The sequence below is a fragment of the Amblyomma maculatum genome, chromosome 9 (genome assembly GCF_055883805.1).
Source record: "Amblyomma maculatum isolate TAMU_Amacu chromosome 9, ASM5588380v1, whole genome shotgun sequence".
In the NCBI taxonomy this organism is placed as follows: Eukaryota; Metazoa; Arthropoda; class Arachnida; order Ixodida; family Ixodidae; genus Amblyomma; species Amblyomma maculatum.
In genome coordinates this window covers 111916442-111936011 of record NC_139352.1, presented here as the reverse complement: position 1 = coordinate 111936011, position 19570 = coordinate 111916442, and the positions used below count along the sequence as shown (strand labels likewise).

At 49.2% G+C, this 19570-nt stretch overlaps 1 non-coding gene and 1 pseudogene across 1 annotated transcript; both read left to right on the top strand.

The window, feature by feature from the left end:
* Positions 1-1550: 1550 nt before the first annotated feature.
* Positions 1551-5335, top strand: LOC146180166 (uncharacterized; annotated as a pseudogene).
* A 7280-nt stretch (positions 5336-12615) lies between these two features.
* Positions 12616-12688, top strand: TRNAP-CGG (transfer RNA proline (anticodon CGG)). The gene has a single exon. It is a non-coding gene; the product is annotated as a tRNA-Pro (tRNA).
* Positions 12689-19570: the final 6882 nt, after the last annotated feature.

Genomic DNA, 19570 nt, shown 5'->3' with positions numbered 1-19570 from the left:
CTAATATTCTCTATTCCTGAGCCCATGTCTCTTCTTAGCTACTGCGGGTCAGTCCCCAGAGGACCCGAGCCATAGCCAATACAGGACCCTGGACACGCATCAGCTAGTTGGCAGCAGCTAGGTTGGACTGGACGACGTCGTGCTGTTTCTGCGGGTGAGCGTTTGGTTTTCGCTAAGGATTCGCCAGGCTTCAGATTTTGAGTGAATATCTTGAACCTCTGGCAATTGAGCGTTTGTTAGTTGAGACAGTATCCAACGACTTCACTTGAGAGCAGAACCAAAACAGAAAAGACACAAAAATGGACCTAATGAATTTGTCGAGGGCGAACTTGCTATTGTTGTGCGACGAGCTGGGACTATAAGGGAGAGCAAAAAGTGAAAATAAACATGTCTAGGAACAGCTAAACACGTAGAGAATAATGACCAGCTCGTAGATGCTTGGAAAACCGTTCAGGAATCAAAGGAGAAAGCTGAAGAGAGCAGAAATGGCGTAAGGAGGAAGCTGAACGAGAGCAGAAAGGGTTTAAGGGGGAAGCCGAACGAGAGTCGGAAAAAGAAGAGGAACGTGAAAATGGGAATCTGAGAAACAGGGAAGAGAGCTACAGTGTTTGCAGCTTGAAAAAGAAAGAGAGGAAGCCGCTAAAGCGAGAGCGGGGACTCCTGAAAGAGCAAGCGATGGAGAATCGTATCGCATGGACAAATATATGCAACTATTTAAAATTGAACGGGACATAGGATTGTTCCTGGGAAATTTTGAGAGAGCCTGTGAACATGAGAACTTTGCCATGATACATGGCCACAACGGCTTTTGACCGTCTTTCCCTGTGAAGTAGCGGAAGTTATCGCAAGGCTTAATGCAAATGATGCCGCCGATTACAATATAACCAAAGCCAGCCTTCTGAAAAGATACAGGCTTTCTGCGGAAGCTTTCCGCCAGCGGTTAGAAACATTAATAAGAGCGAGTGCGAGGGCTATCCGGAGTTCGCGTATGCCCTTAAGGCCAACCTGCTCGAGTGGCTTAGGGGACCGCAGGCTTATGAAAGCAGAGACAAAATCTTTGAATGCATTTGCCTTGAACAATTTTACCGAAGCATCCCCCATGCAGTGAAACTGTGGGTTCAAAACAGGAAAAATGTCTACACAGTTGAAAGAGCCGCCGAACTCGCGGAAGAGTACGCGACGCGAAAAACTCTGAGTAACGAGGGTGTAGTGTCACCAGTGACAAGCGCGGTGCGAGGCCTGTTACTTAGCCGAAGGGTTTCGCAGGTAAAAAGTTCGGAGCTGGGCAAGGCATCCCGAAAAGCGCGAAGAGCAGTCGAAGAGAGAGGGCGTTGATAAAGCCGCAAAAAGACAGTTTGAGGCTAGCAAACCACTTCGCTGCAATAACTGCAATGGCGTCGGGCAATTTGCGGTTAAATTTACGAAGCCGCGAGTGGTGTTCTCATGCGTCAATGATAATGACCAGAACCTAGAACTCCTTCGACCGTATTTGCACCAACTGCAGGAAAAATGGGAAACCCTGCAGCGTGCTTCGCGATAGCGCTGCGACGATGGATGTTGTTCACCCATGATATGCCACAGCAGAAGAATTCAATGGTGAAGTGGCCTGGAACAAACAGGCAGTGGGCGAACACAGCGTCTGCCTACCAATAGCTAGAGTCAGGATTTGCGGGCCATTTGGGGAGCTCATAACTGAGGCCGCTGTTTCAAATGCTCTCCCACTTCAAATACCCTTAGCTTTTCTCGAATTGATCCGATCTATTGCTGCGTTCGAGAGGTCAGAAACTCGGAAGCGGATTAGTACAGGCTCTGACAAAGTCCAAAACCCGCTTACTCGTCCCTCAGCTGAGCCAGATCCCCGAACGGGAGAAAGCGAGATAGGAACAAGCTGAACCAATACAAGAAACAAGCACTGAGAAAGAAGAAATAACGGGATTTCAGAGTCGGATCAACACACGTACGGAGACTGCGATCACACCGATATCAGATGAGGAAGAAAGCGCTGAGGGATTGCTAATATCCCCGGTTGCACAAAACTTTGACCGTCTGTTGCAAGTCAATAGAGAGACTCTAATAACGGAGCAAACGCAGGACCCTACCTTAGCAAAGTTACACGTCACAGCCAAAGAGGGCATTGCTAGACGCATTGTAACCTTGCATGAGAAAGGAGAATTATTGTACCGATACAACCTGGACAAAAAGGGCAAAACACTTGATCAGTTGGTAGTACCTGAAAAGTACAGGCTGACCTTCTGAGTTTGTGTCATGGGAACGGCTGGTCAGTGCATCTATGCTTTAACAAGACGAAGGAGACGCTGTTAATGGAGTGCTATTGGCCAGGATGTTTCAAAGACGTAGAATGTTATGTGAAATCGTGGGATGTGTGCCAGCGAGTGGGCAAGCCCGGAGAGACTTGGAAGGCACCTTTGAAAATCATGCCTTTGGTCTCTGAGCCTTTCCGCCGACTTGTAATAGATGCTGTGCTTCGTTTGCCCAAGACGAAGTCAGGCTACAGGTATCTCCTTACTATGCTATGCCCAGCCACGATTTTTCCCGAGGCCGTTCCCTTGAAAGAATTGAGCTCTTCCGAAATAGTTTATGCTCTGTTGTCAGTGTTTGCGCGGACAGGGTTTCAGGCGGAAATCCAAGCGGATCAGGGCACGCACTTCACTAGCAACTTAACGACCACGTTTTTAGAGAGATGCGGAGTGAAGCTGATACACAGCTCCGTGTATCATCCTCAGTCAAACAGCGTGGAAAAATGACAATTTGTGCTTAAGCGAGTGTTGCGCGCTTTTCGCTATGCGCACAAAGAAGATTGGGAGCACTGTCTGCCTGCCACACTGTTCGCTTTACGAACAGTCCCCCACGAAGCTACCGGGTTCACTCCTGCAGAACTCGTGTACGGAAGAACGCTCCGCTCCCCCTTTGAATTCTGAGAGAAATGCGGGAGGGCACAGGCGAGAGCCAGACAGTCGTAGAGTACGCGCTTAAACTGCTGGGCAGCCTAAATGAGAACTAATGAGAATATGAAAGCTGCCCAAGAAGCTGCCAAAGTGTATTACGACAAAGGCGCCCACGGCCGACAGTTCAAAACGAGTGATCTCGTCATGATCATCAGACCATCGCAGAAAACTAAGCTCGATGTCCACTGGGACGGTCCAGTCGAAGTTGTACACAAAATATCAGAAACGAATTACGCTCTGAAGGTTCCAGGCAGTGGAAAAGAGGTGAGGACATATCATCGTAACCTGATGAAGCCGTACGTTGAACGAAGCGGAATAGTTCCCTTAACGCTGAATGAACCTGAGGAGCCAGCATGCGAAGTTCCCGATTGGGAGGGAAATCCTGAGGACCATAGCAGCATGGACCAAATCATGGCCCTCTCGGTAAACACTCAGCTCCTTAGTACCTGCCAGGTAGAGACTCTAAAGCAGTTGCTGAGCGAATTTGGTGACCTGTTTAGCAGCCGCTCAGGGAATACGCATCTCTTGACACATGACATTGAGCTCACGTCAAAAGAACCAATTTTGATCAAAGCCCTACAGGGTCTCACCACGACAGAAAGAAATACTGGAGACCGAGATTCAGCTTATGCTAGCATTGGGGGTTATCGAGCAAGCGGAAGGTGACTACACATCAGATCTCATTCTAGTGGAAGCACCGGGAAAGAATTCTCGACCATGTGTCGATTACCGGAAATTGAATGTTATCACTAAGGATCAGCTCTACCCAATACCAAACAATGAAGACAGGGTTGAGAGGGTGAGCAATTTGAGGTACATTTCCACGCTTGATCTCGGGTGGGGATATTGGCAAGTTCCCCTCTCAGAACCCGAAAGCAGGTATGCCGCTTTCATCTCCCCAGTAGGCACATTTCGCCCACTCGTGCTTAGCTCCGGCCTTGAAAATGCACAATTCAGTTTTTCTAAACTCATGGACATCGTCCTGAAGGACATGCAGGGCTTCGACCTCCCTTAATTAGATGGTTTGCAATTTTTTTTCATACCTGGGAAGAGCATCTAGAGCATCTGAGAAGCGTGTTTTCACGGTTGCGTGATGCCGGGTTAACAATGAAAGCGGAAAAGCGCCGGGTTGGCTGTGCCCATGCGACCTACTTGGGCCAAATTGTAGGCCAGGGAACACGGCGTCCGTCAGAGTTAAAGATAACCCCGATTGTGGAATTTCCACAACCACGACCCAAAACGGACATTCGATCCTTTCTGGGAATAGTCGGGTATCGCCAGCGGTACATCCCGAACTACTCCCAACTGGCTAGTCTGTTAACCGATGCCCTGCGGAAACGAGCCCCCAATAACGTTCTTTGGGATGAAGCGAAAAAAATTCCTTCAAGAGCCTGAAAAAAGTGCTAGCGTCGCGACCCGTGCTTAGGGCGCCGGATTATACAAAGGAGTTTGCAGTTCAACGCGACGCCAGCGATAGATGAATGGGGGTTGTTTTAAGCCAGGTCGACGACGACCATGAAGAACATCCGATTCTGTATGCCAGCCGCAAATTAACCCGCAAAGAAGAAAACTACAGCGCATCGGAAAAGGAATGTGCATGCTTGGTATGGGTGGCACAGAAGCTCGCGTGCTACCTGTATGGGGCAAAGATTGTTTTTGAAACTGACCACTGCCCTCTGACATGGCTGCGACACATGTAAACCAGAAATGATCGTTTGCTCAGGTGGAGCCTCGCACTCCAGAAGTGCAATTTTTTAGTACGGTACAAAAAGGGAAAAGTGCACGCGAATGCCGATGGTTTGAGCCGGCTGTCATGAGGAGATAGTTATCTACGATCACCTCCTGTTTTGACTGTTTGTTTCGGACCGGTCCGTGTATCGCAACTTCAACGGGACCATGTATTCGTGTTTTGGTATCACCATATTCATGCAACAATAAATTACTTTCTTGTGTCAAGTGTTTCTTTTTTTTTTTTTGAAAAGAAAGCCTGGTGGGCCGTGCGCGAAATCTGGACGCTTGCACGTGGAGCAGTGCGTTGTTGCACGGAATGTCCAATCTGTGCTTTCCATTGTTTGTGTTTTGTGGTTAAGTTTTTGCCCTGAGTTAACAGCCAGGGGTTCTACCCGAGCCCGGGCCCCACGGTGGAGGTCTCTCCGTCTCTTCCGGCCTGGCCGCGGAGAGCTGTTGAGTTTGTCGACCCCGCAGTTTGCCGGACGAATTCACCCGGAGACCCGAGCGTTCGCTCCAAGCCGTACCGTCTATGCCTCGAGGCGACGACGTGGTGCCAGCAGCCGGTATTCGTGGCTGCAGCGAAAACACCATTCTTCATGGCTGCGTTCTCCAACAGCGCATCCACAACGCCATCCTAGACGGGTATACAGAGGCTGGGACGATTGCGTCAACGCAGCGGAAGCGGTAGTGTACATTCCCCCACCCTTCGACTTGGACCTACGAACCTCGGATATATGCCTGAGCTGCGATTGCCTCCCTGTGTGAAATGCTTGAGGCATATTACGGCTACGCGTGTGTTCGTATGAGAACAACACATTCTAAACAGCCCCCAGCAACGGGCTCTTCCCGCCTCTTCGACTGTTCACAGCGTCAACGCAGAAGAGAGAGCGTGTGTTGATATAGATTTTTATGCATTTTTGACTATGCGCATGTGGGTACAACAAGTGTGTGTACTTATATATATACTCTTCCGTTCTTCGAATAAATTCAGTTGTCAGTTCTGCGCCGTCGTTGTCCACTTCTCCTCTTTGTCTCGTTTTTTTGCGCAATATACATTACTGTCCATCATGGTTCACCAACTCGCCCAATCAGCCGTTCTTCTACAGAAGAGAGAGCTCCGGTCATTGCTGGAAAAGGGCATGATCTCTAGGACTGAAGTGCCCGACCCCATTGTTCTTCTTTCCCCTTTGTGGTCTCTGTCGTTGCCATGTGACGTATACTTCTATGCTACTCTTTGTGTTAATAAAGATAATACAGTTCTGTTAACATTCTCTGTTCCTGAGCCCATGTCTCTTCTTCGCTACTGCGGGTCAGACCCCCAGAGGACCCGAGCCACAGCCAATACATTATCCTCGACAAACAACACCGTTGTTTCTGAACACATAACTGACGGGGATGTACTCATCGCACCATCTCATCATGATCGTGCACGTGGAATCGCCTTCCCATTAAGTCTTGTACGATTCAACAGCAGCACAGCGATAGTAGCTGCCACGAACACTTTCCGTCAATCCCTCGTGCTGACTAAAGGAACTTCCCTGCAGTGCATACTGGATGCTCGCCCTGTGTCTATGATGGTGCTCTCTGCCCCGCTACCTCAGCAAGGTGACTCAATGCAAGTCTCTATTTCTATGCTGTCGAAGACAATCAATCCCAACATCATGCCAAGAATTGCTGCAATTGCTTCAAGCCCACCAAGCCACTTCCCCACCGCTGGGACAGACTAGTGTTGCACATCACCGCGTCCTCACTGAAGGTAAGTCAATTGTACGCCGATGATCTTGTCGGGTTCTCTCTCGGAAAGAAAAGATCGTAGAATATGTAAATGACATTCTCCGTAGCAATATTATTCGTCCTTCAACAAGTGGGATGTCGATTGGCTCCAGGGATCCAGCAGGCACAACCGAGGGGTTCTTCCATCACTGACATCTATCTCAAGAAGCCACGTAACGAAGAACAGAGCGGTAGAGCCCTGCAAAAAAATCCTCTGCGGACGCTGCCATACGTACGAGATACACGAGGGTGGCCCGCAGTCGGCACGTCGTGCAGCTGCTGAAGAACGTTGGCACGCAGGTGTTCGGGGACTGCGAGAAGAAGCTCAGCGCCATCTCGTCGCATATTCCGTCGATATAAGGTGCCGTTGGGGAGCATAAACAAACCAAGGGGAGCGTCAGGGCGATCAATGCTGAGGCGGTTGATAATGCCGCAAAGCTTGGGATCTAAGCGCTGCTCATGACGAATCTTTGAAAGTTCAGCGATGGACAACACACAGGGTGCCTTCTTCACAATCGCTTTCAAACGGCATATCTACCAGGTTGCGGGACAGGTAATCGGCATCAGTATGTAGCCGGCCGAACCTGTGAACGACAGAAAAAGTGTATTTCTGAAGACGTAGCACCCAACGCCCGAGACGACCAGTAGGGACCTTCATCAAAGAAAGTCAAAATACGACTTCGGGATGGGTAATGACAGAGAAACGGCGGCCAAAAAAAAATGAGGGCGAAAGTTAGTAATGGCTCACAGGAGGGCTAAACAGTCACGTTCTGTGATGGAATAATTCCGCTGAGCCACGGAAAGGAGGCGACTGGCATAAGCAATGACGCGAGTACGGCCCGTCTGCTTTTGGGCGAGAATGGCACCAATACCGTGACCGCTGGCGTCGGTGCGTACCTCCTTTGGGGCTGTGGTGTTCCAGTGTGCAAGGACGGGCGGGTTGGTGAGGGCTGCGATCAGCGCAGAAAAGGGTTGAGATTGTTCTGGCCCCAGCACAATGGAACGTCGTTCTCCGAAGGTTGGGGACAAACCGCCGAAAATACCAGTAAAGGCCAAGAAAACTACGGACGTCATTGGTACAGAGGGGTGTAGGAAATGCATTTACAACACGAATTTTGTCGGGGTCGGGTTGGACGCCGCGGGCATCGACCAACAATCCGAGTACCTTGAATTCACAACGGCCCATGCTACATTTCTTTGAATTCAGCTGTAGGCCAACTCTTCGGAAGACTCCGAGAATGGCATCAAGCCGGTGAAGACGGCTCTCGAAGGTCGAAGAAACGACGATGACGTCATCGAGATAAGGCAAGTGCATCTTCCATTCGAAACCTTGTAAAAGGGATTCCACCATACTCTCAAATTTTGCAGGCGCATTACACTGGCCAAAAGGCATTACCTTGAATCGGTAGAGGCCATCGAGAGTGACGAAGCCGGTCTTCTCTCGGTCCCGTTCATCACTGCGATATGCCAATAGCCAGAAGGAAGACCACACAGAACCTCCAGGTATTGGCCTTCTTTTTAGCAAGCACGACGGGTGACGCCCAGGGGCTACTCGGAGGCTCTACAATGTATCTTGCCAACATCCTGTCAACTTCATCTTGTAATCCGCGATATTCGGAAATGACGACTCGGTAATGTTTTTTGTCAATTGGTCTGGCGTCTCCGGTATTGATGCGGTAACTAATGGCGTTTGACCTAAAAGGTGGTCACCAAAATCAAATATATCCCTGTACAAAGTCAGAAGGCTCGTAAGTGTTTAACACAATCATGATGCAAGACAGGAGCAACCATTGCTGATATGAGCGGCTCAAGATGTGGGGACGGTGCAGGTCATGATGGTACCTCAGCATTGGGGTAAGAGAAAAGAGCAGACAAAATTGATTCAGACAATGGTGTCAATTCGGCGAAAGAAATTACCCTCAGAACCTACCTGCACAAAAAAAACTGATGTTCAAGATTAGAATATAAGTATGGTTGTTCGCTAAGAGCACAATATTGTAAAGTATAGCAATTCTACGCTGCAGAATGACGTCGGTTCAGGGGCAAACAACGCATTCGCCATCAGGAACGGAGGTAAAAGGTGACATGAGCACTTCCAATGTTGCTTCTGGAGGTAGGCGAGTAATTGGAGTGAAGCGGAGACGGAGCTTTGAAGTCAGAGGAGCTTGTTCGTCAGGAAAGTGCGGCAGGTCTAGATGAAGTAGTCCAGAAGAACGGTATATGAGAGTGCTGGGTTAAAATGTCTAGGCGTAACACAATATCTTTAGGGCAACTTGTGAGGACTGGAAGTAACCCAGGGATATGGTGGTCGGCAGTGATAATGATCGCAATACACAAAACAATCATTGTAGCTGTGGTGCCATCAGCAACACGAATGATGGATGAGGTAGCTGGTGTGAGAACTTCCTTAAGGCATTGACAGAGCGTGACAGAAATGTGGGCGCTGGTGTCAATAAGGGAAGGAACAGGGACTCCGTCAACAAGTATATGAAGGGGATTACGTCAGGCTGCGCCGGTCAGTATCGAGTTTTCAGTCCAGGTCGATAAAGCAGCGTCAGTCCCGGATGCTGCATTTCGCTAGTTTCCTGAGTAGATGCCGGTGTATGATGGGGAGGAGGTGCGACGAGGTACCGGTGAACGGGAGCGACGAGGCCGTGGATAAAGATATCGGTTTGAGCGACGTTACAGTGATAGGGCTTCGTTGCGAGGTTCATCTGGTTGATGAGGGAAGTGTCCAGGCCCATCATATGCGGGGAGGAGCTCTTCACAATGGCAGGGAAGAGTCGAGATCTATAGTAGCACCTACGGTGAGTGTTGTAATAGGAACGAGGGGTGAAAAAGGTACGAATGCGGCAATAACGCAAAGTGTGGCCAGCTCGACAGCAAATAAAACAAATTGGCCTGTCGTCTGAGCTGCGCCCCTCTGCAGGATTGCGACTAAGATAATGATGTAGGGTGACTTGGCTAGCAGTTGCAGCATCACTTACAGGAACAGGAGGTGACGGTGACGAGGGCGTCTAGGGGGTGGAAAAGAGGCTAACGTTTGCAAAGTTCCTGTCGGACAACAGCTTGTATCATGGCGATGGTGTCGGGCAGTGAGATGAGAGTGGTGCATGAGCTAAGGCCTCGAGTTCTCACCTGAAAATCCGAGTCATGGACGTGGATTGAGAAGGGTGTTGCAGAAGGGCCAGATCATCGCAGGATGATGTAGCCGCCATGTACAAAGGTGCTCAAAGCAATGTACCAGACATCGTTGCTCAGCCTGCTCGAATTTGTGGCAGACTTGAAGCACCAAGTCGACGGCAGAACAATTGATGCAGACGAGGATGTTGAAAGCATCATCCTCGATACCTTTGTGGCTATGATCTATATTTTCACTTTCCGTCAGGGAGCTGTTAACCTTGCAACACAACGCGAGCACGTCTAGAACGTAGTCAAGGTAGGACTCTGTGGCGTATCGGGCGTGATGCAAAAGTTCTCTCTTTACTGCTAGACCCCGGCCAGTGGGCTTCCCGAACAAGTCTTGAAGGTGTTGCTGGCAGATTTCCTAGATCACCAGCTCTTGTGATCCTAGATCACCAGCTCATGTGGGAGTCGGCATGGTGGCCGCGTCCCAGTGGTTGTTCATGCTGTAGCGCTCGTACTCATCCAGCCAATCGTCAACATCCGGCTCGTCTTCGGCATTAAATATGGGAAGTTGAGGGATTTTCGGCAGGATGAGTGATTGAACCAATGTTGCTGCGGTGGTAGTGGCTGCTTCGAGTCATGGTGGCCGTTGTTGACGTGATCCCAGAAAGGTGGCGGCCACTGCACAAATCCAGCTTTTGGCTGCTTAAATGGACTTATCCTTGCCCACGGCGACTTATTGTCACCTCCGCCAAGATGATACGTGGCAAGGTTAGTCCAAGAAGCACAACAGCCGAAGACACAGCAGACAGATATACAGCAGCGCCACCCTTCTCTTAGCACCAACTGTTGCTGTCACTTCTGCCTCCGTTGGTGATCGTCGTCTTCTACCTTCTGCGATGGCATATATGTAACGATATAGCAACATCGTATGCGTAAACTAGTTTTCTACATCACAGCTTCCTGTAATTTGAAGCCATTAAAACTGCTACTTTTCTTATGTCCATGCAAAAACTGACACTGTAAGTACAAAATTGATATAGCAAATAATAAATAAAACTATGCAAAGCGCTTCTGGTCTATTCCAGTTATCTTTTCTAAATCATTAGATGATCTCTCACATTTTCTTTGCTGGCGGTTCGTCTAGTCGCGTATGAGGCATTCATACAAACAAAACATGCTTATGCATCAAGTATTTTGAAACCTCATCAATATTACTTTTACGTATGTCAGAGGCCATTCAAAATCGAGCTGGTCTCGTACTGGTTATAACATCAAATTGTGATTCTCTAGTTAGTGGTACTAATATCAATTACGTTCGTTTAACTTCCCTGGCATTCTGTGGTAAGAGAGCAAGACTCTGTCTATTTCACAAACTTTATTAAATTTTGCCCAACTGCGTGATAGCCCAATTTTGCCATCTTATGATTATCTTGATTAGGTACCGAAGCGTTCAGCATGTTCACGGTTCAATTAACGCGTTCAATTTCTCGTTTCTGCCAACTGCGAAAGAGCAGTGGCATGCCCTTCATAAATGTTGTGAATGAAGCCTATTCTTTATTATTGTTACGGACGAGCAAGAAAGCAGAAGCGAGCAGTGGCGCTTGCGCTAGGCCCGCTAACATATTAAAAGCGTCATCTCATGGATCTTTAGCATCGTTTCACTGTCCTCTATCTCCTGTTTTCGTCGGCTTGCCGCTTGGTAACATTTGGTGGAGGTGCTGGATGCTTCATCATCACCCCTTCATCATGGTGCGGAGCTTCGGTGCCCTGCGACTTCTTGCGCCGTCGGCTGAAGGTTACGAGGCATCGCATGGCTGTTCCCCAGCCTGCTGCACACAGCAAGACATTGCCGTTTTTCCGCCCCTTCCCCCCTCCTCGACCACAAGAAACGACGAAGGAGAGGCTTGCCCGAGAGGCCACACATGACCACAAGACACAAGAAGAGACCCGAACGACCATATGTGACCCCACTGAACAGATGTGCTGACCAAAGCCCCACGACAGAAGACACCGCTACACATAAAGACATCCTCCCCTTCCTGTGCCATGCGGTGCTTGCCTTGGCCTCCTCCATCTAGTCGTGGCGACGTGTGGACCGAGAGTGACCTGGGCCAAGGTTCATAGGGAATCATCGTGCCGGCAAGCCATTATATTCTTCCTTCTTCCTCTTCTCCTTCAAGCATCCAGACACGCCCATAATCATGCCATGAAATCATCAACATCAGTGAATTTCATCGTCCACCATCGGGACGATCGCTCGGTGGCCCCGGTTCATGTTATCGACGAGCAAGGAACAAGTGGGAAATAGCGCGGGCATGAGCAGGCGCGCTAGGCCCGCTGACATATTATAAAAACGACATCTCACGGTGGTCGCCCTCGCTCTTGATCACGTTCTACGTGACGCTGGCGGTAACACAGGACGTTCCACGTCCGCCGCTAAGGTTGAGGGTGGCGCTGGTGAACACTCTCAAGGTTAGTATACAGACAACATTAATACCCGAGAAAGTAGCAGGGGGGACAGCGGCCGATGTAGCTCAGTTGGAAGAGCACCGGACGCGATATTCGGAGGTCGTGGGTTCGGTCCCCACCATCGGCACGTAGTTTTTTCTTCTACTTTGTGTTTCATTATCTTTCCCCTAAGCAGATTACATTACTCATCCCTGCCATTCTGCAAGTAAAATAAAAAAGACATAAAACATATCCCAAATGCTTTCCTTGGCCTCGCCGACTGTTGGCTTCTTTCCTTCATGTATTATAACGAGCACCCTCATTTCCCCTTCATTTATCTGCTTGTAGCTTACGGGGGTCTCGGTTGTGGCAGTCGTGAAGCCATAGGTAGCGTAAGAGGGTTCTAGCACAGCTTTCACCCTCGCTCTTGATCACGTTCTACGAGACGCTGGCGGTAACACAGGTCGTTCCACGTCCGCCGCTATGGTTGAGCGTGGCGCTGGTGAACACTCTCAAGGTTAGTGTACAGACAACATTAATACCCGAGCAAGTAGCAGGGGGGAGAGCGGCCGATGTAGCTCAGTTGGAAGAGCACCGGACGCGGTATTCGGAGGTCGTGGGTTCGGTCCCCACCATCGGCACGTTGTTTTTTCTTCTACTTTGTGCTTAATTATCTTTCCCCTAAGCAGATTACATTACTCATTTCTGCGATTCTGCAAGTAAAATAAAAAAAGACATAAAACATATCCCCAATGCTTCCCTTGGCCTCGCCGACTGTTGGCTTCTTTCCTTCATATATATATATATATATATATATATATATAAATGTAAACTGCCTTCAGGAAAGCTACTCAGTCCTGTGTTGGTGCATGATGGCATTAGTTACCTGCGCGCCATAACACCCCAACGCAGCATAAAATAGGTACCAATAAAAAAATCATCCAGCAATAACGTGATTCGCTGGATTCCAATGATGCAAAGCCAGTGGATAAGCGTGGGTGAGCTGTGATGGGTGCGAATGAGCCTTGCCGTATACATTGTTAAAAGGCAGTGAGTATGCTTGTTTGCAGGTATTGGGTAGCCAAAGAGCGTGGCTTAATGGCAGTTGTATAAAAGCCTATGGGTAGCTTGGGTGGAAGACATTAGGTAGCCGTTGACTGAGGCTGTATGCCAATAAATAAGGTAGTATGAAATTGTGGGTATTTTTGGAAATCCAGTCAAGTATATTGGCTCAAACCTTATATCTTCTAGCGCCTCATTGAAACGCCATTACTGGCTGCATTACTGGGCTGGTGTTTCCTAGTATTGGGCTGATGGCTGTCCATTCACGGCGTGCTACTTGTCAGGTCGCTTCAGCAAAGCCTTAGATGATTTCGGTCTTTGAGGATCTCACACTAAATTCTATGGTTGACCGCGGCGGCAAGGTAAATTATCCATTAAATGATTTAAACCAATGTGATGCACCAAAGTCGATATATCATTTGAAATCCTACACATGAGAGATGAATTAAAACATGAAGGCGTCACATTTTGTTAGCGTTTCGAAGAAATACATTAGGTTGCCGGTTTCAATAGACAAAACTATCTGAAATAAAATGAGTCTCGCCATGGTGGTGCAGTGTATAGGGCGCTAGACCCCTGTGGCCATGGATGCTTGATTGAGTCCCGACCACGGCGATAGTTTCTTTATGGAGGTCTAAAGGTAGGCATTATGTTGAACGATGTCGATTAACTTTAAAGAACCGACGAGATCGAAAACTCCGGAGCCCTCATCTATAACAGCTATTTATCTGAGTCGACTGGGGAGTTTGAACTGTATTCAAAACTTTCTAATTAATGAAAAGGTAAGTCTGTAAGTTTTACCTCCACGAGAGGAGTGTGAACATTACAATCGCCACATACTAACAAAGCTCTGTTAATTTGGCTAAAGCTGTTTAATATGTTGCACAGAGTTGTTTGGTTCTATGCAAACGGTACAGAGCGCGATTGTTATGAATGTAAGTGGAGCGCAAGCTACTTATTCCAAATTTTTGTGTCAGAATGTGTTCAATAATAGCGGTACCTTGTGACGCGAAGCCATTCCTGCGTGCCCTACGTCACCCTGGTATATTTTGTATTTTGTTTAGAAATATTCATGTTAGACCTAAGTTTTGTTTCTTTAAAAATAAACGCTCTAATGAGCACGTAGCTGAATGGTCCAATTCCGGTTTATTGAAAGTCTTTCTAGTTTTTGTGAGGAGAGTGAAAGACTAGCATGTTTTTGGCATGATGACTCGGCGTTAATCTCTTTAGGCTACTCTATGAAATCCCGAAACCTCTTAGTCTTCGATACGACCAAACTATATTTGACGATTGTGTCCATCAGATGCGGGGATGTTCTGGACATCTGCGCTTGCCTTAAGTACATATTGGAGATCGGCTTCCCAGCATAACAGGAGGCCGTCCTGAGGGCTTGCCCAAATGTCTTGGCATATGGTGGTGTACAGGTAAATTTTTCCTCCTGGCGCGCATACCACTACATCTGTATTATTGCCTGGGACATGGGCAGGCGTCCATATCATCAGGTGCCGCGTCCTGTTAGGCCGTAGTGGCTTCCGGGAGACTCTTAATAAAATCTGCTTTTGTGCTTCTTGAAATGTTATATTCATATTGTGAGGCAGAAGGACGCATCAGCCAATTTACTGTTCTCTTTCAGATACGCAGAAGCAGCAGCTATCGACTAGTCAAAGCTCATCAACACTTCGTATTTGCACGACACGATGACCGATGATGATTACGCTGAGATGAAGATGAAGTACACTCACATTGTATACAATACCCCCCTCCAGAACGAAAGCGACCATCCTGGTCGCTAACTAAATCTTAAGGTCGGCGGTTAAAGTGTTTTAAACGCGAGACGTGCACAATTTCAGTGCCGCGGAACCGACGATCGCGAACAGCGATGCAGTTGTGATGAGATAGTTTACAGGAGACGTTTGTTCTAGAACCGTGTACGGGCCAATAAAACGGCTGCAGTGACTTCAGCATATGTCGGAACGTAGGGAGGGGCTGGAGGTTCCGTAGCCATGGGACGAGTGAATGAAGCAAACTCCTCCTTGATATTGCCACGCAAATTAGGAGATTGAACAGGTAGGCGTGAGAAAGCAGGCCCCGACGAAATATTAGTGTAGAGTTCTTTCCGTTTAATAGAGCGGATCATAGCGCGCAGATCACTTTCGGGAATTTGGCTCGGATCCCAGATGATGTTGAGGCGGCGCGACTGTAGATAGTCCAGTCGCTGGCAAGTGGTACGAATGTGTGCCACCGTGACGGGAGTTTGAGCAGCTAGAGCTGCGTAGGCAAAATAGCCAATTCCTTTTAAAATATGTCAGACACGTTCAGCTTCGACCATGGCATTGTTGACTCGCCGGAAAAGGGCGAGTACGCCCTCAATGTAGGATGTGTATGTCTCTCCTGGAAGCTGCACACGGGTCTCTAGCTTCTTTGGAAAGAGGCCGGACCAGCACCAAGTTCCAAAGATCCGGCGGATCTATGTCGTGAACTGAAGCCAGTCAGGATTGGCGTGCTTATGATTGAGAAACGACGTCTTAGCCGCGTCACTAAGGTAAAACGGCACGTGCAGCAGCTACATAGAAGCGTCCCAGCCGTTAAAAGCGCTGACCCGACCGTACTGCTGTAGCCAGTCTTCGATGTCATCGCAGAGACTGGCGGAAACAGGAGGTCCGCATTGACGTGAAGTAACCATGTTAGATGGGTCAAATGGTGAGGAGGAAGTGCACCATGGGAAGGCAGCTGTGCAGAAGAGGAATGGGCAGCCGTCGGATGCACGTCCGTAGCGACAGGTGCCGGAATGGTAGTCAGAGCAGGTGGATGTTACTGCGCCATGGCGGTTGGTGTGCTGCGAAGAACACGACCGGAACGGAGCTCCAGGGGGTGTCGCGCTGAGGACGCTGGGATCAGGACTCATCTCCACCACTTGTGAGGTAGCAGGACGCAGCAGCAAATTCACCGTTCTAGTTCATATCCGCAGAAGCAGCAGCTACCGACTAGCCACAGCTCATCAACACTTCGTCTTCTTTGCACGACAAGATGACCGATGATGATTACGCTCAGATGTAGATGAAGTTCACTCACAGTGTTTACAATATTAATTTTTATGGTTGCAATTTGATTTTTATTTTTTCATTTAGCAGGTGTTTAGCGAGCCAAATGGTTTCACCCAAATTACGCAAACGTTTTTCTGGGATTCACACTTGTCAGGCACATGATCACGTAAATCATTTTAGGCGCAGGTGAGTTGGCCCCTATAGTTCTGTGCGCTATGGCCCTATTTGCGACCCTCATGGCAGCGACTTCCCAAGTAGCACAGATTGGGCCGTAACGTGGTGTCCCGTGCTTGGCACCCACTTCCCAGCTCATGCGGGCCTCATGTGGGCAGACTGCAGGTCCCGAACGGCCCCCAAACAGTTTGGTAAGGTCTACGGGGTTTAACGTCCCAAATCGACTCAGGTTATGACAGATGCAGCAGTAGAGGGATCCTGGAATTTCAAACACTTGGGGTTTTTAACTTCACTGACATCGCACAGCACACGGGCATTTGCTTTGCTCCTTCACTGAAATACAGCCTCATGCGGGATTGGCAGCTTGTGCTCAGAGGGCCCCCCTGGCTTCACTACGCGGTGTTTTTATTGCCTCGCTTTGCCAAATTCACAAACAAATCCTAATCACAACATGAAGAGGTCATGCAGAGGCTTGAGAAAGGCAGAGGTCCTACCGAAACGTCGACTCGACAGAAAATTTGAGACAGTATGAAGCTTTTTTTTCCCTTGTAAATATCTATATATTGTCACCAACACACGTAGCAAGCAGCACAACAACCGAGCTGGCCCTTTTTAATCAAGCGAAAACTCGAGAGAGACGAGGATGAAGCTTAGCCACGTGCAAAGCCATTCGGCCACTTGGTGGCGCCAGAAGATGGTCAGCGGTGTGGCATTGCCCCCCTTCCAAGGGGGCATCGACCCGATGCCGCAAGCGTAGGGGAATAGTCGAAAAGCGGGGCAAGTAATACGGGAAAGTCTCTGGCTCTGGTTTGGATCCTGAATTGGTTTACCGATTGTAATAGGGCTTCATTCTGGCAACGTGAACTATTTCAGATTTCGGCTGCCGAGAGGAGCGTACAGTGCCTTGTGGTAGCACCTCGTAGTTCACCGCGCTGAGGCGGCGGAGCACCTCGTAAGGTCCAAAGTATCGCCGCAGAAGCTTTTCAGAGCGCCCTCGCAACCGTATTGGGCTCCATACCCAGACTTGGTCGCCGGGCGTGTAATTCACCTCTCGGTGTCGCAGGTTGTAGCGCTGGGCGTCGTGTACTTGTTGGTGCCGAATTCGCTGTCGGGCAAGCTGGCGTGCAGCTTCTGCGTCACGAATAAATTGGTCAGCACCCACGACAGTGGAGGGAGCAGAATCTGGAAGAAGCATGGCATCCAGCATAGTCAAGGGTTCGCGTCCATGAACCAAATGAAATGGAGTGAAGCGTGTTGTTTCCTGGAGTGCAGTGTTGTATGCGAACGTGATGTACGGCAGAATCCGGTCCCAGTTCCCATGATCATCGTCTACATACATAGAAATCATATCGGCAATTGTCTTGTTAAGCCGCTCAGTCAGTCCATTAGTTTGAGGATGATAGGCTGTTGTCTTGCGGTGGGTGGTGCCACTGAGTCGAAGTACCTCACTCGTGAGTGCCGACGTAAACGAGGTTCCTCTGTCAGTTAAGACGACTGATGGCGCACCATGACGGAGTACAATGCTGTGAATGAAGAAATGCGCAACTTCATCTGCGGTACCACGTGGAATGGCCTTGGTCTCACAGTAGCGGCTAAGGTAGTCAGTGGCAACCGCTATATACCTGTTACCCATGGAGGACTTCGGAAATGGGCCCAGTAAGTCCATGCCGACCTGTTGAAATGGGAATTTCGGGGGATCGATAGGCTGTAAGAGCCCAGCTGGTTTAATGGGTGGTGTTTTCCGCCGCTGGCACTCACGGCAGTACGGACGTAGCGGTGCACAATGGCAGCTAGCCTGGGCCAGTAGTACTTTCGGCGTATCCGTGCCAATGTGCGAGAAAACCCGAGATGGCCGGAAGAAAGGTCATCGTGGCACGCACGAAGAACTTCGTCATGTAGCGTTGTGGGTACTACAAGCAGATAAGCAGTTTCAGTTGGACCGTAGTTCTTCTTGTAGAGCACACCATCACGCAGGCAAAATGACGACAGTCCGCGCCTGAAGAGCTGAGGAGGAGATGACACGGTTCCTTCGAGGTATTCAATTAGGGGTAAAAGTTCAGAGTCAGCCCGCTGCTTTCGGGATAAGGTGGACGTCGCGATAACACCAAGGAAAACGGAATCGTCGTCGGAGCCGTCCGAGTGGCAGGGAGTAGGGGCGCGGGACAGACAGTCAGCATCACTGTGTTTTTTGCCGGACTTGTGCACGATTGTAATGTCAAATTCTTGCAACCGAAGGCTCCATCGAGCAAGCCGACCCGATGGATCTTTCAGGTTTGCCAGCCAACACAGAGAGTGATGGTAGCTCACGACACGAAACGGACGACCGTACAAATACGGACGAAATTTCATGACTGCCCACACAACAGCGAGGCACTCCTTTTCGGTAGTTGAATAATTAACTTCGGAACGGGACAAAGTGCGACTGGCGTAAGCGATGACACGTTCTGCACCGTCCTGCCACTGAACAAGGACCGCACCGAGGCCAACGTTACTGGCATCCGTGTGCAGTTCCGTGTCGGCCTCTTCGTCGAAGTGCCCAAGTATTGGCGTACATTGGAGACGGGACTTGAGTTCCGTGAAAGCGTTTTCCTGGTCGGGGCCCCAAAAGAACGGCTCGGCGTCTTTTGTCAGGCGGGTCAGAGGCTCAGCGATCTTGGAGAAATTGTTAACAAACCGACGATAGTACGCGGAGAGGCCGAGAAATCGACGCAAGCTTCGTTTATCCGCTGGTCTGGGGAATGAAGAGACAGCGGCCGTCTTCTCTGGGTCTGGGCTAACACCTCGAGCACTGACAATGTGGCCGAGAAATTTCAACTCGTTAAAAGCAAAGTGGCATTTTTCGGGTTTTAGAGAGAGACCGGCAGATCGGATGGCCTCGAAGACAGCGCGCAAACGTTTCAGGTGCTCGTCGAACGTGTCCGAGAAAATCACAACGTCGTCGAGATATACGAGGCATGACTGCCACTTCAGACCAGAGAGTACAGTGTCCATCATTCGCTGAAATGTGGCAGGGGCCGAACACAGGCCAAACGGGAGCACTTTAAATTCATACAAACCGTCTGGCGTAATAAAAGCGGTCTTCTCACGGTCTCGCTCGTCAACCTCTATTTGCCAATATCCACTGCGGAGGTCAAGGGACGAAAAGTAAGTGGCATGGCGAAGGCGATCGAGGGAATCGTCTATGCGTGGCAGGGGGTACACATCCTTTTTCGTGACGTTGTTGAGGCGTCTGTAATCCACGCA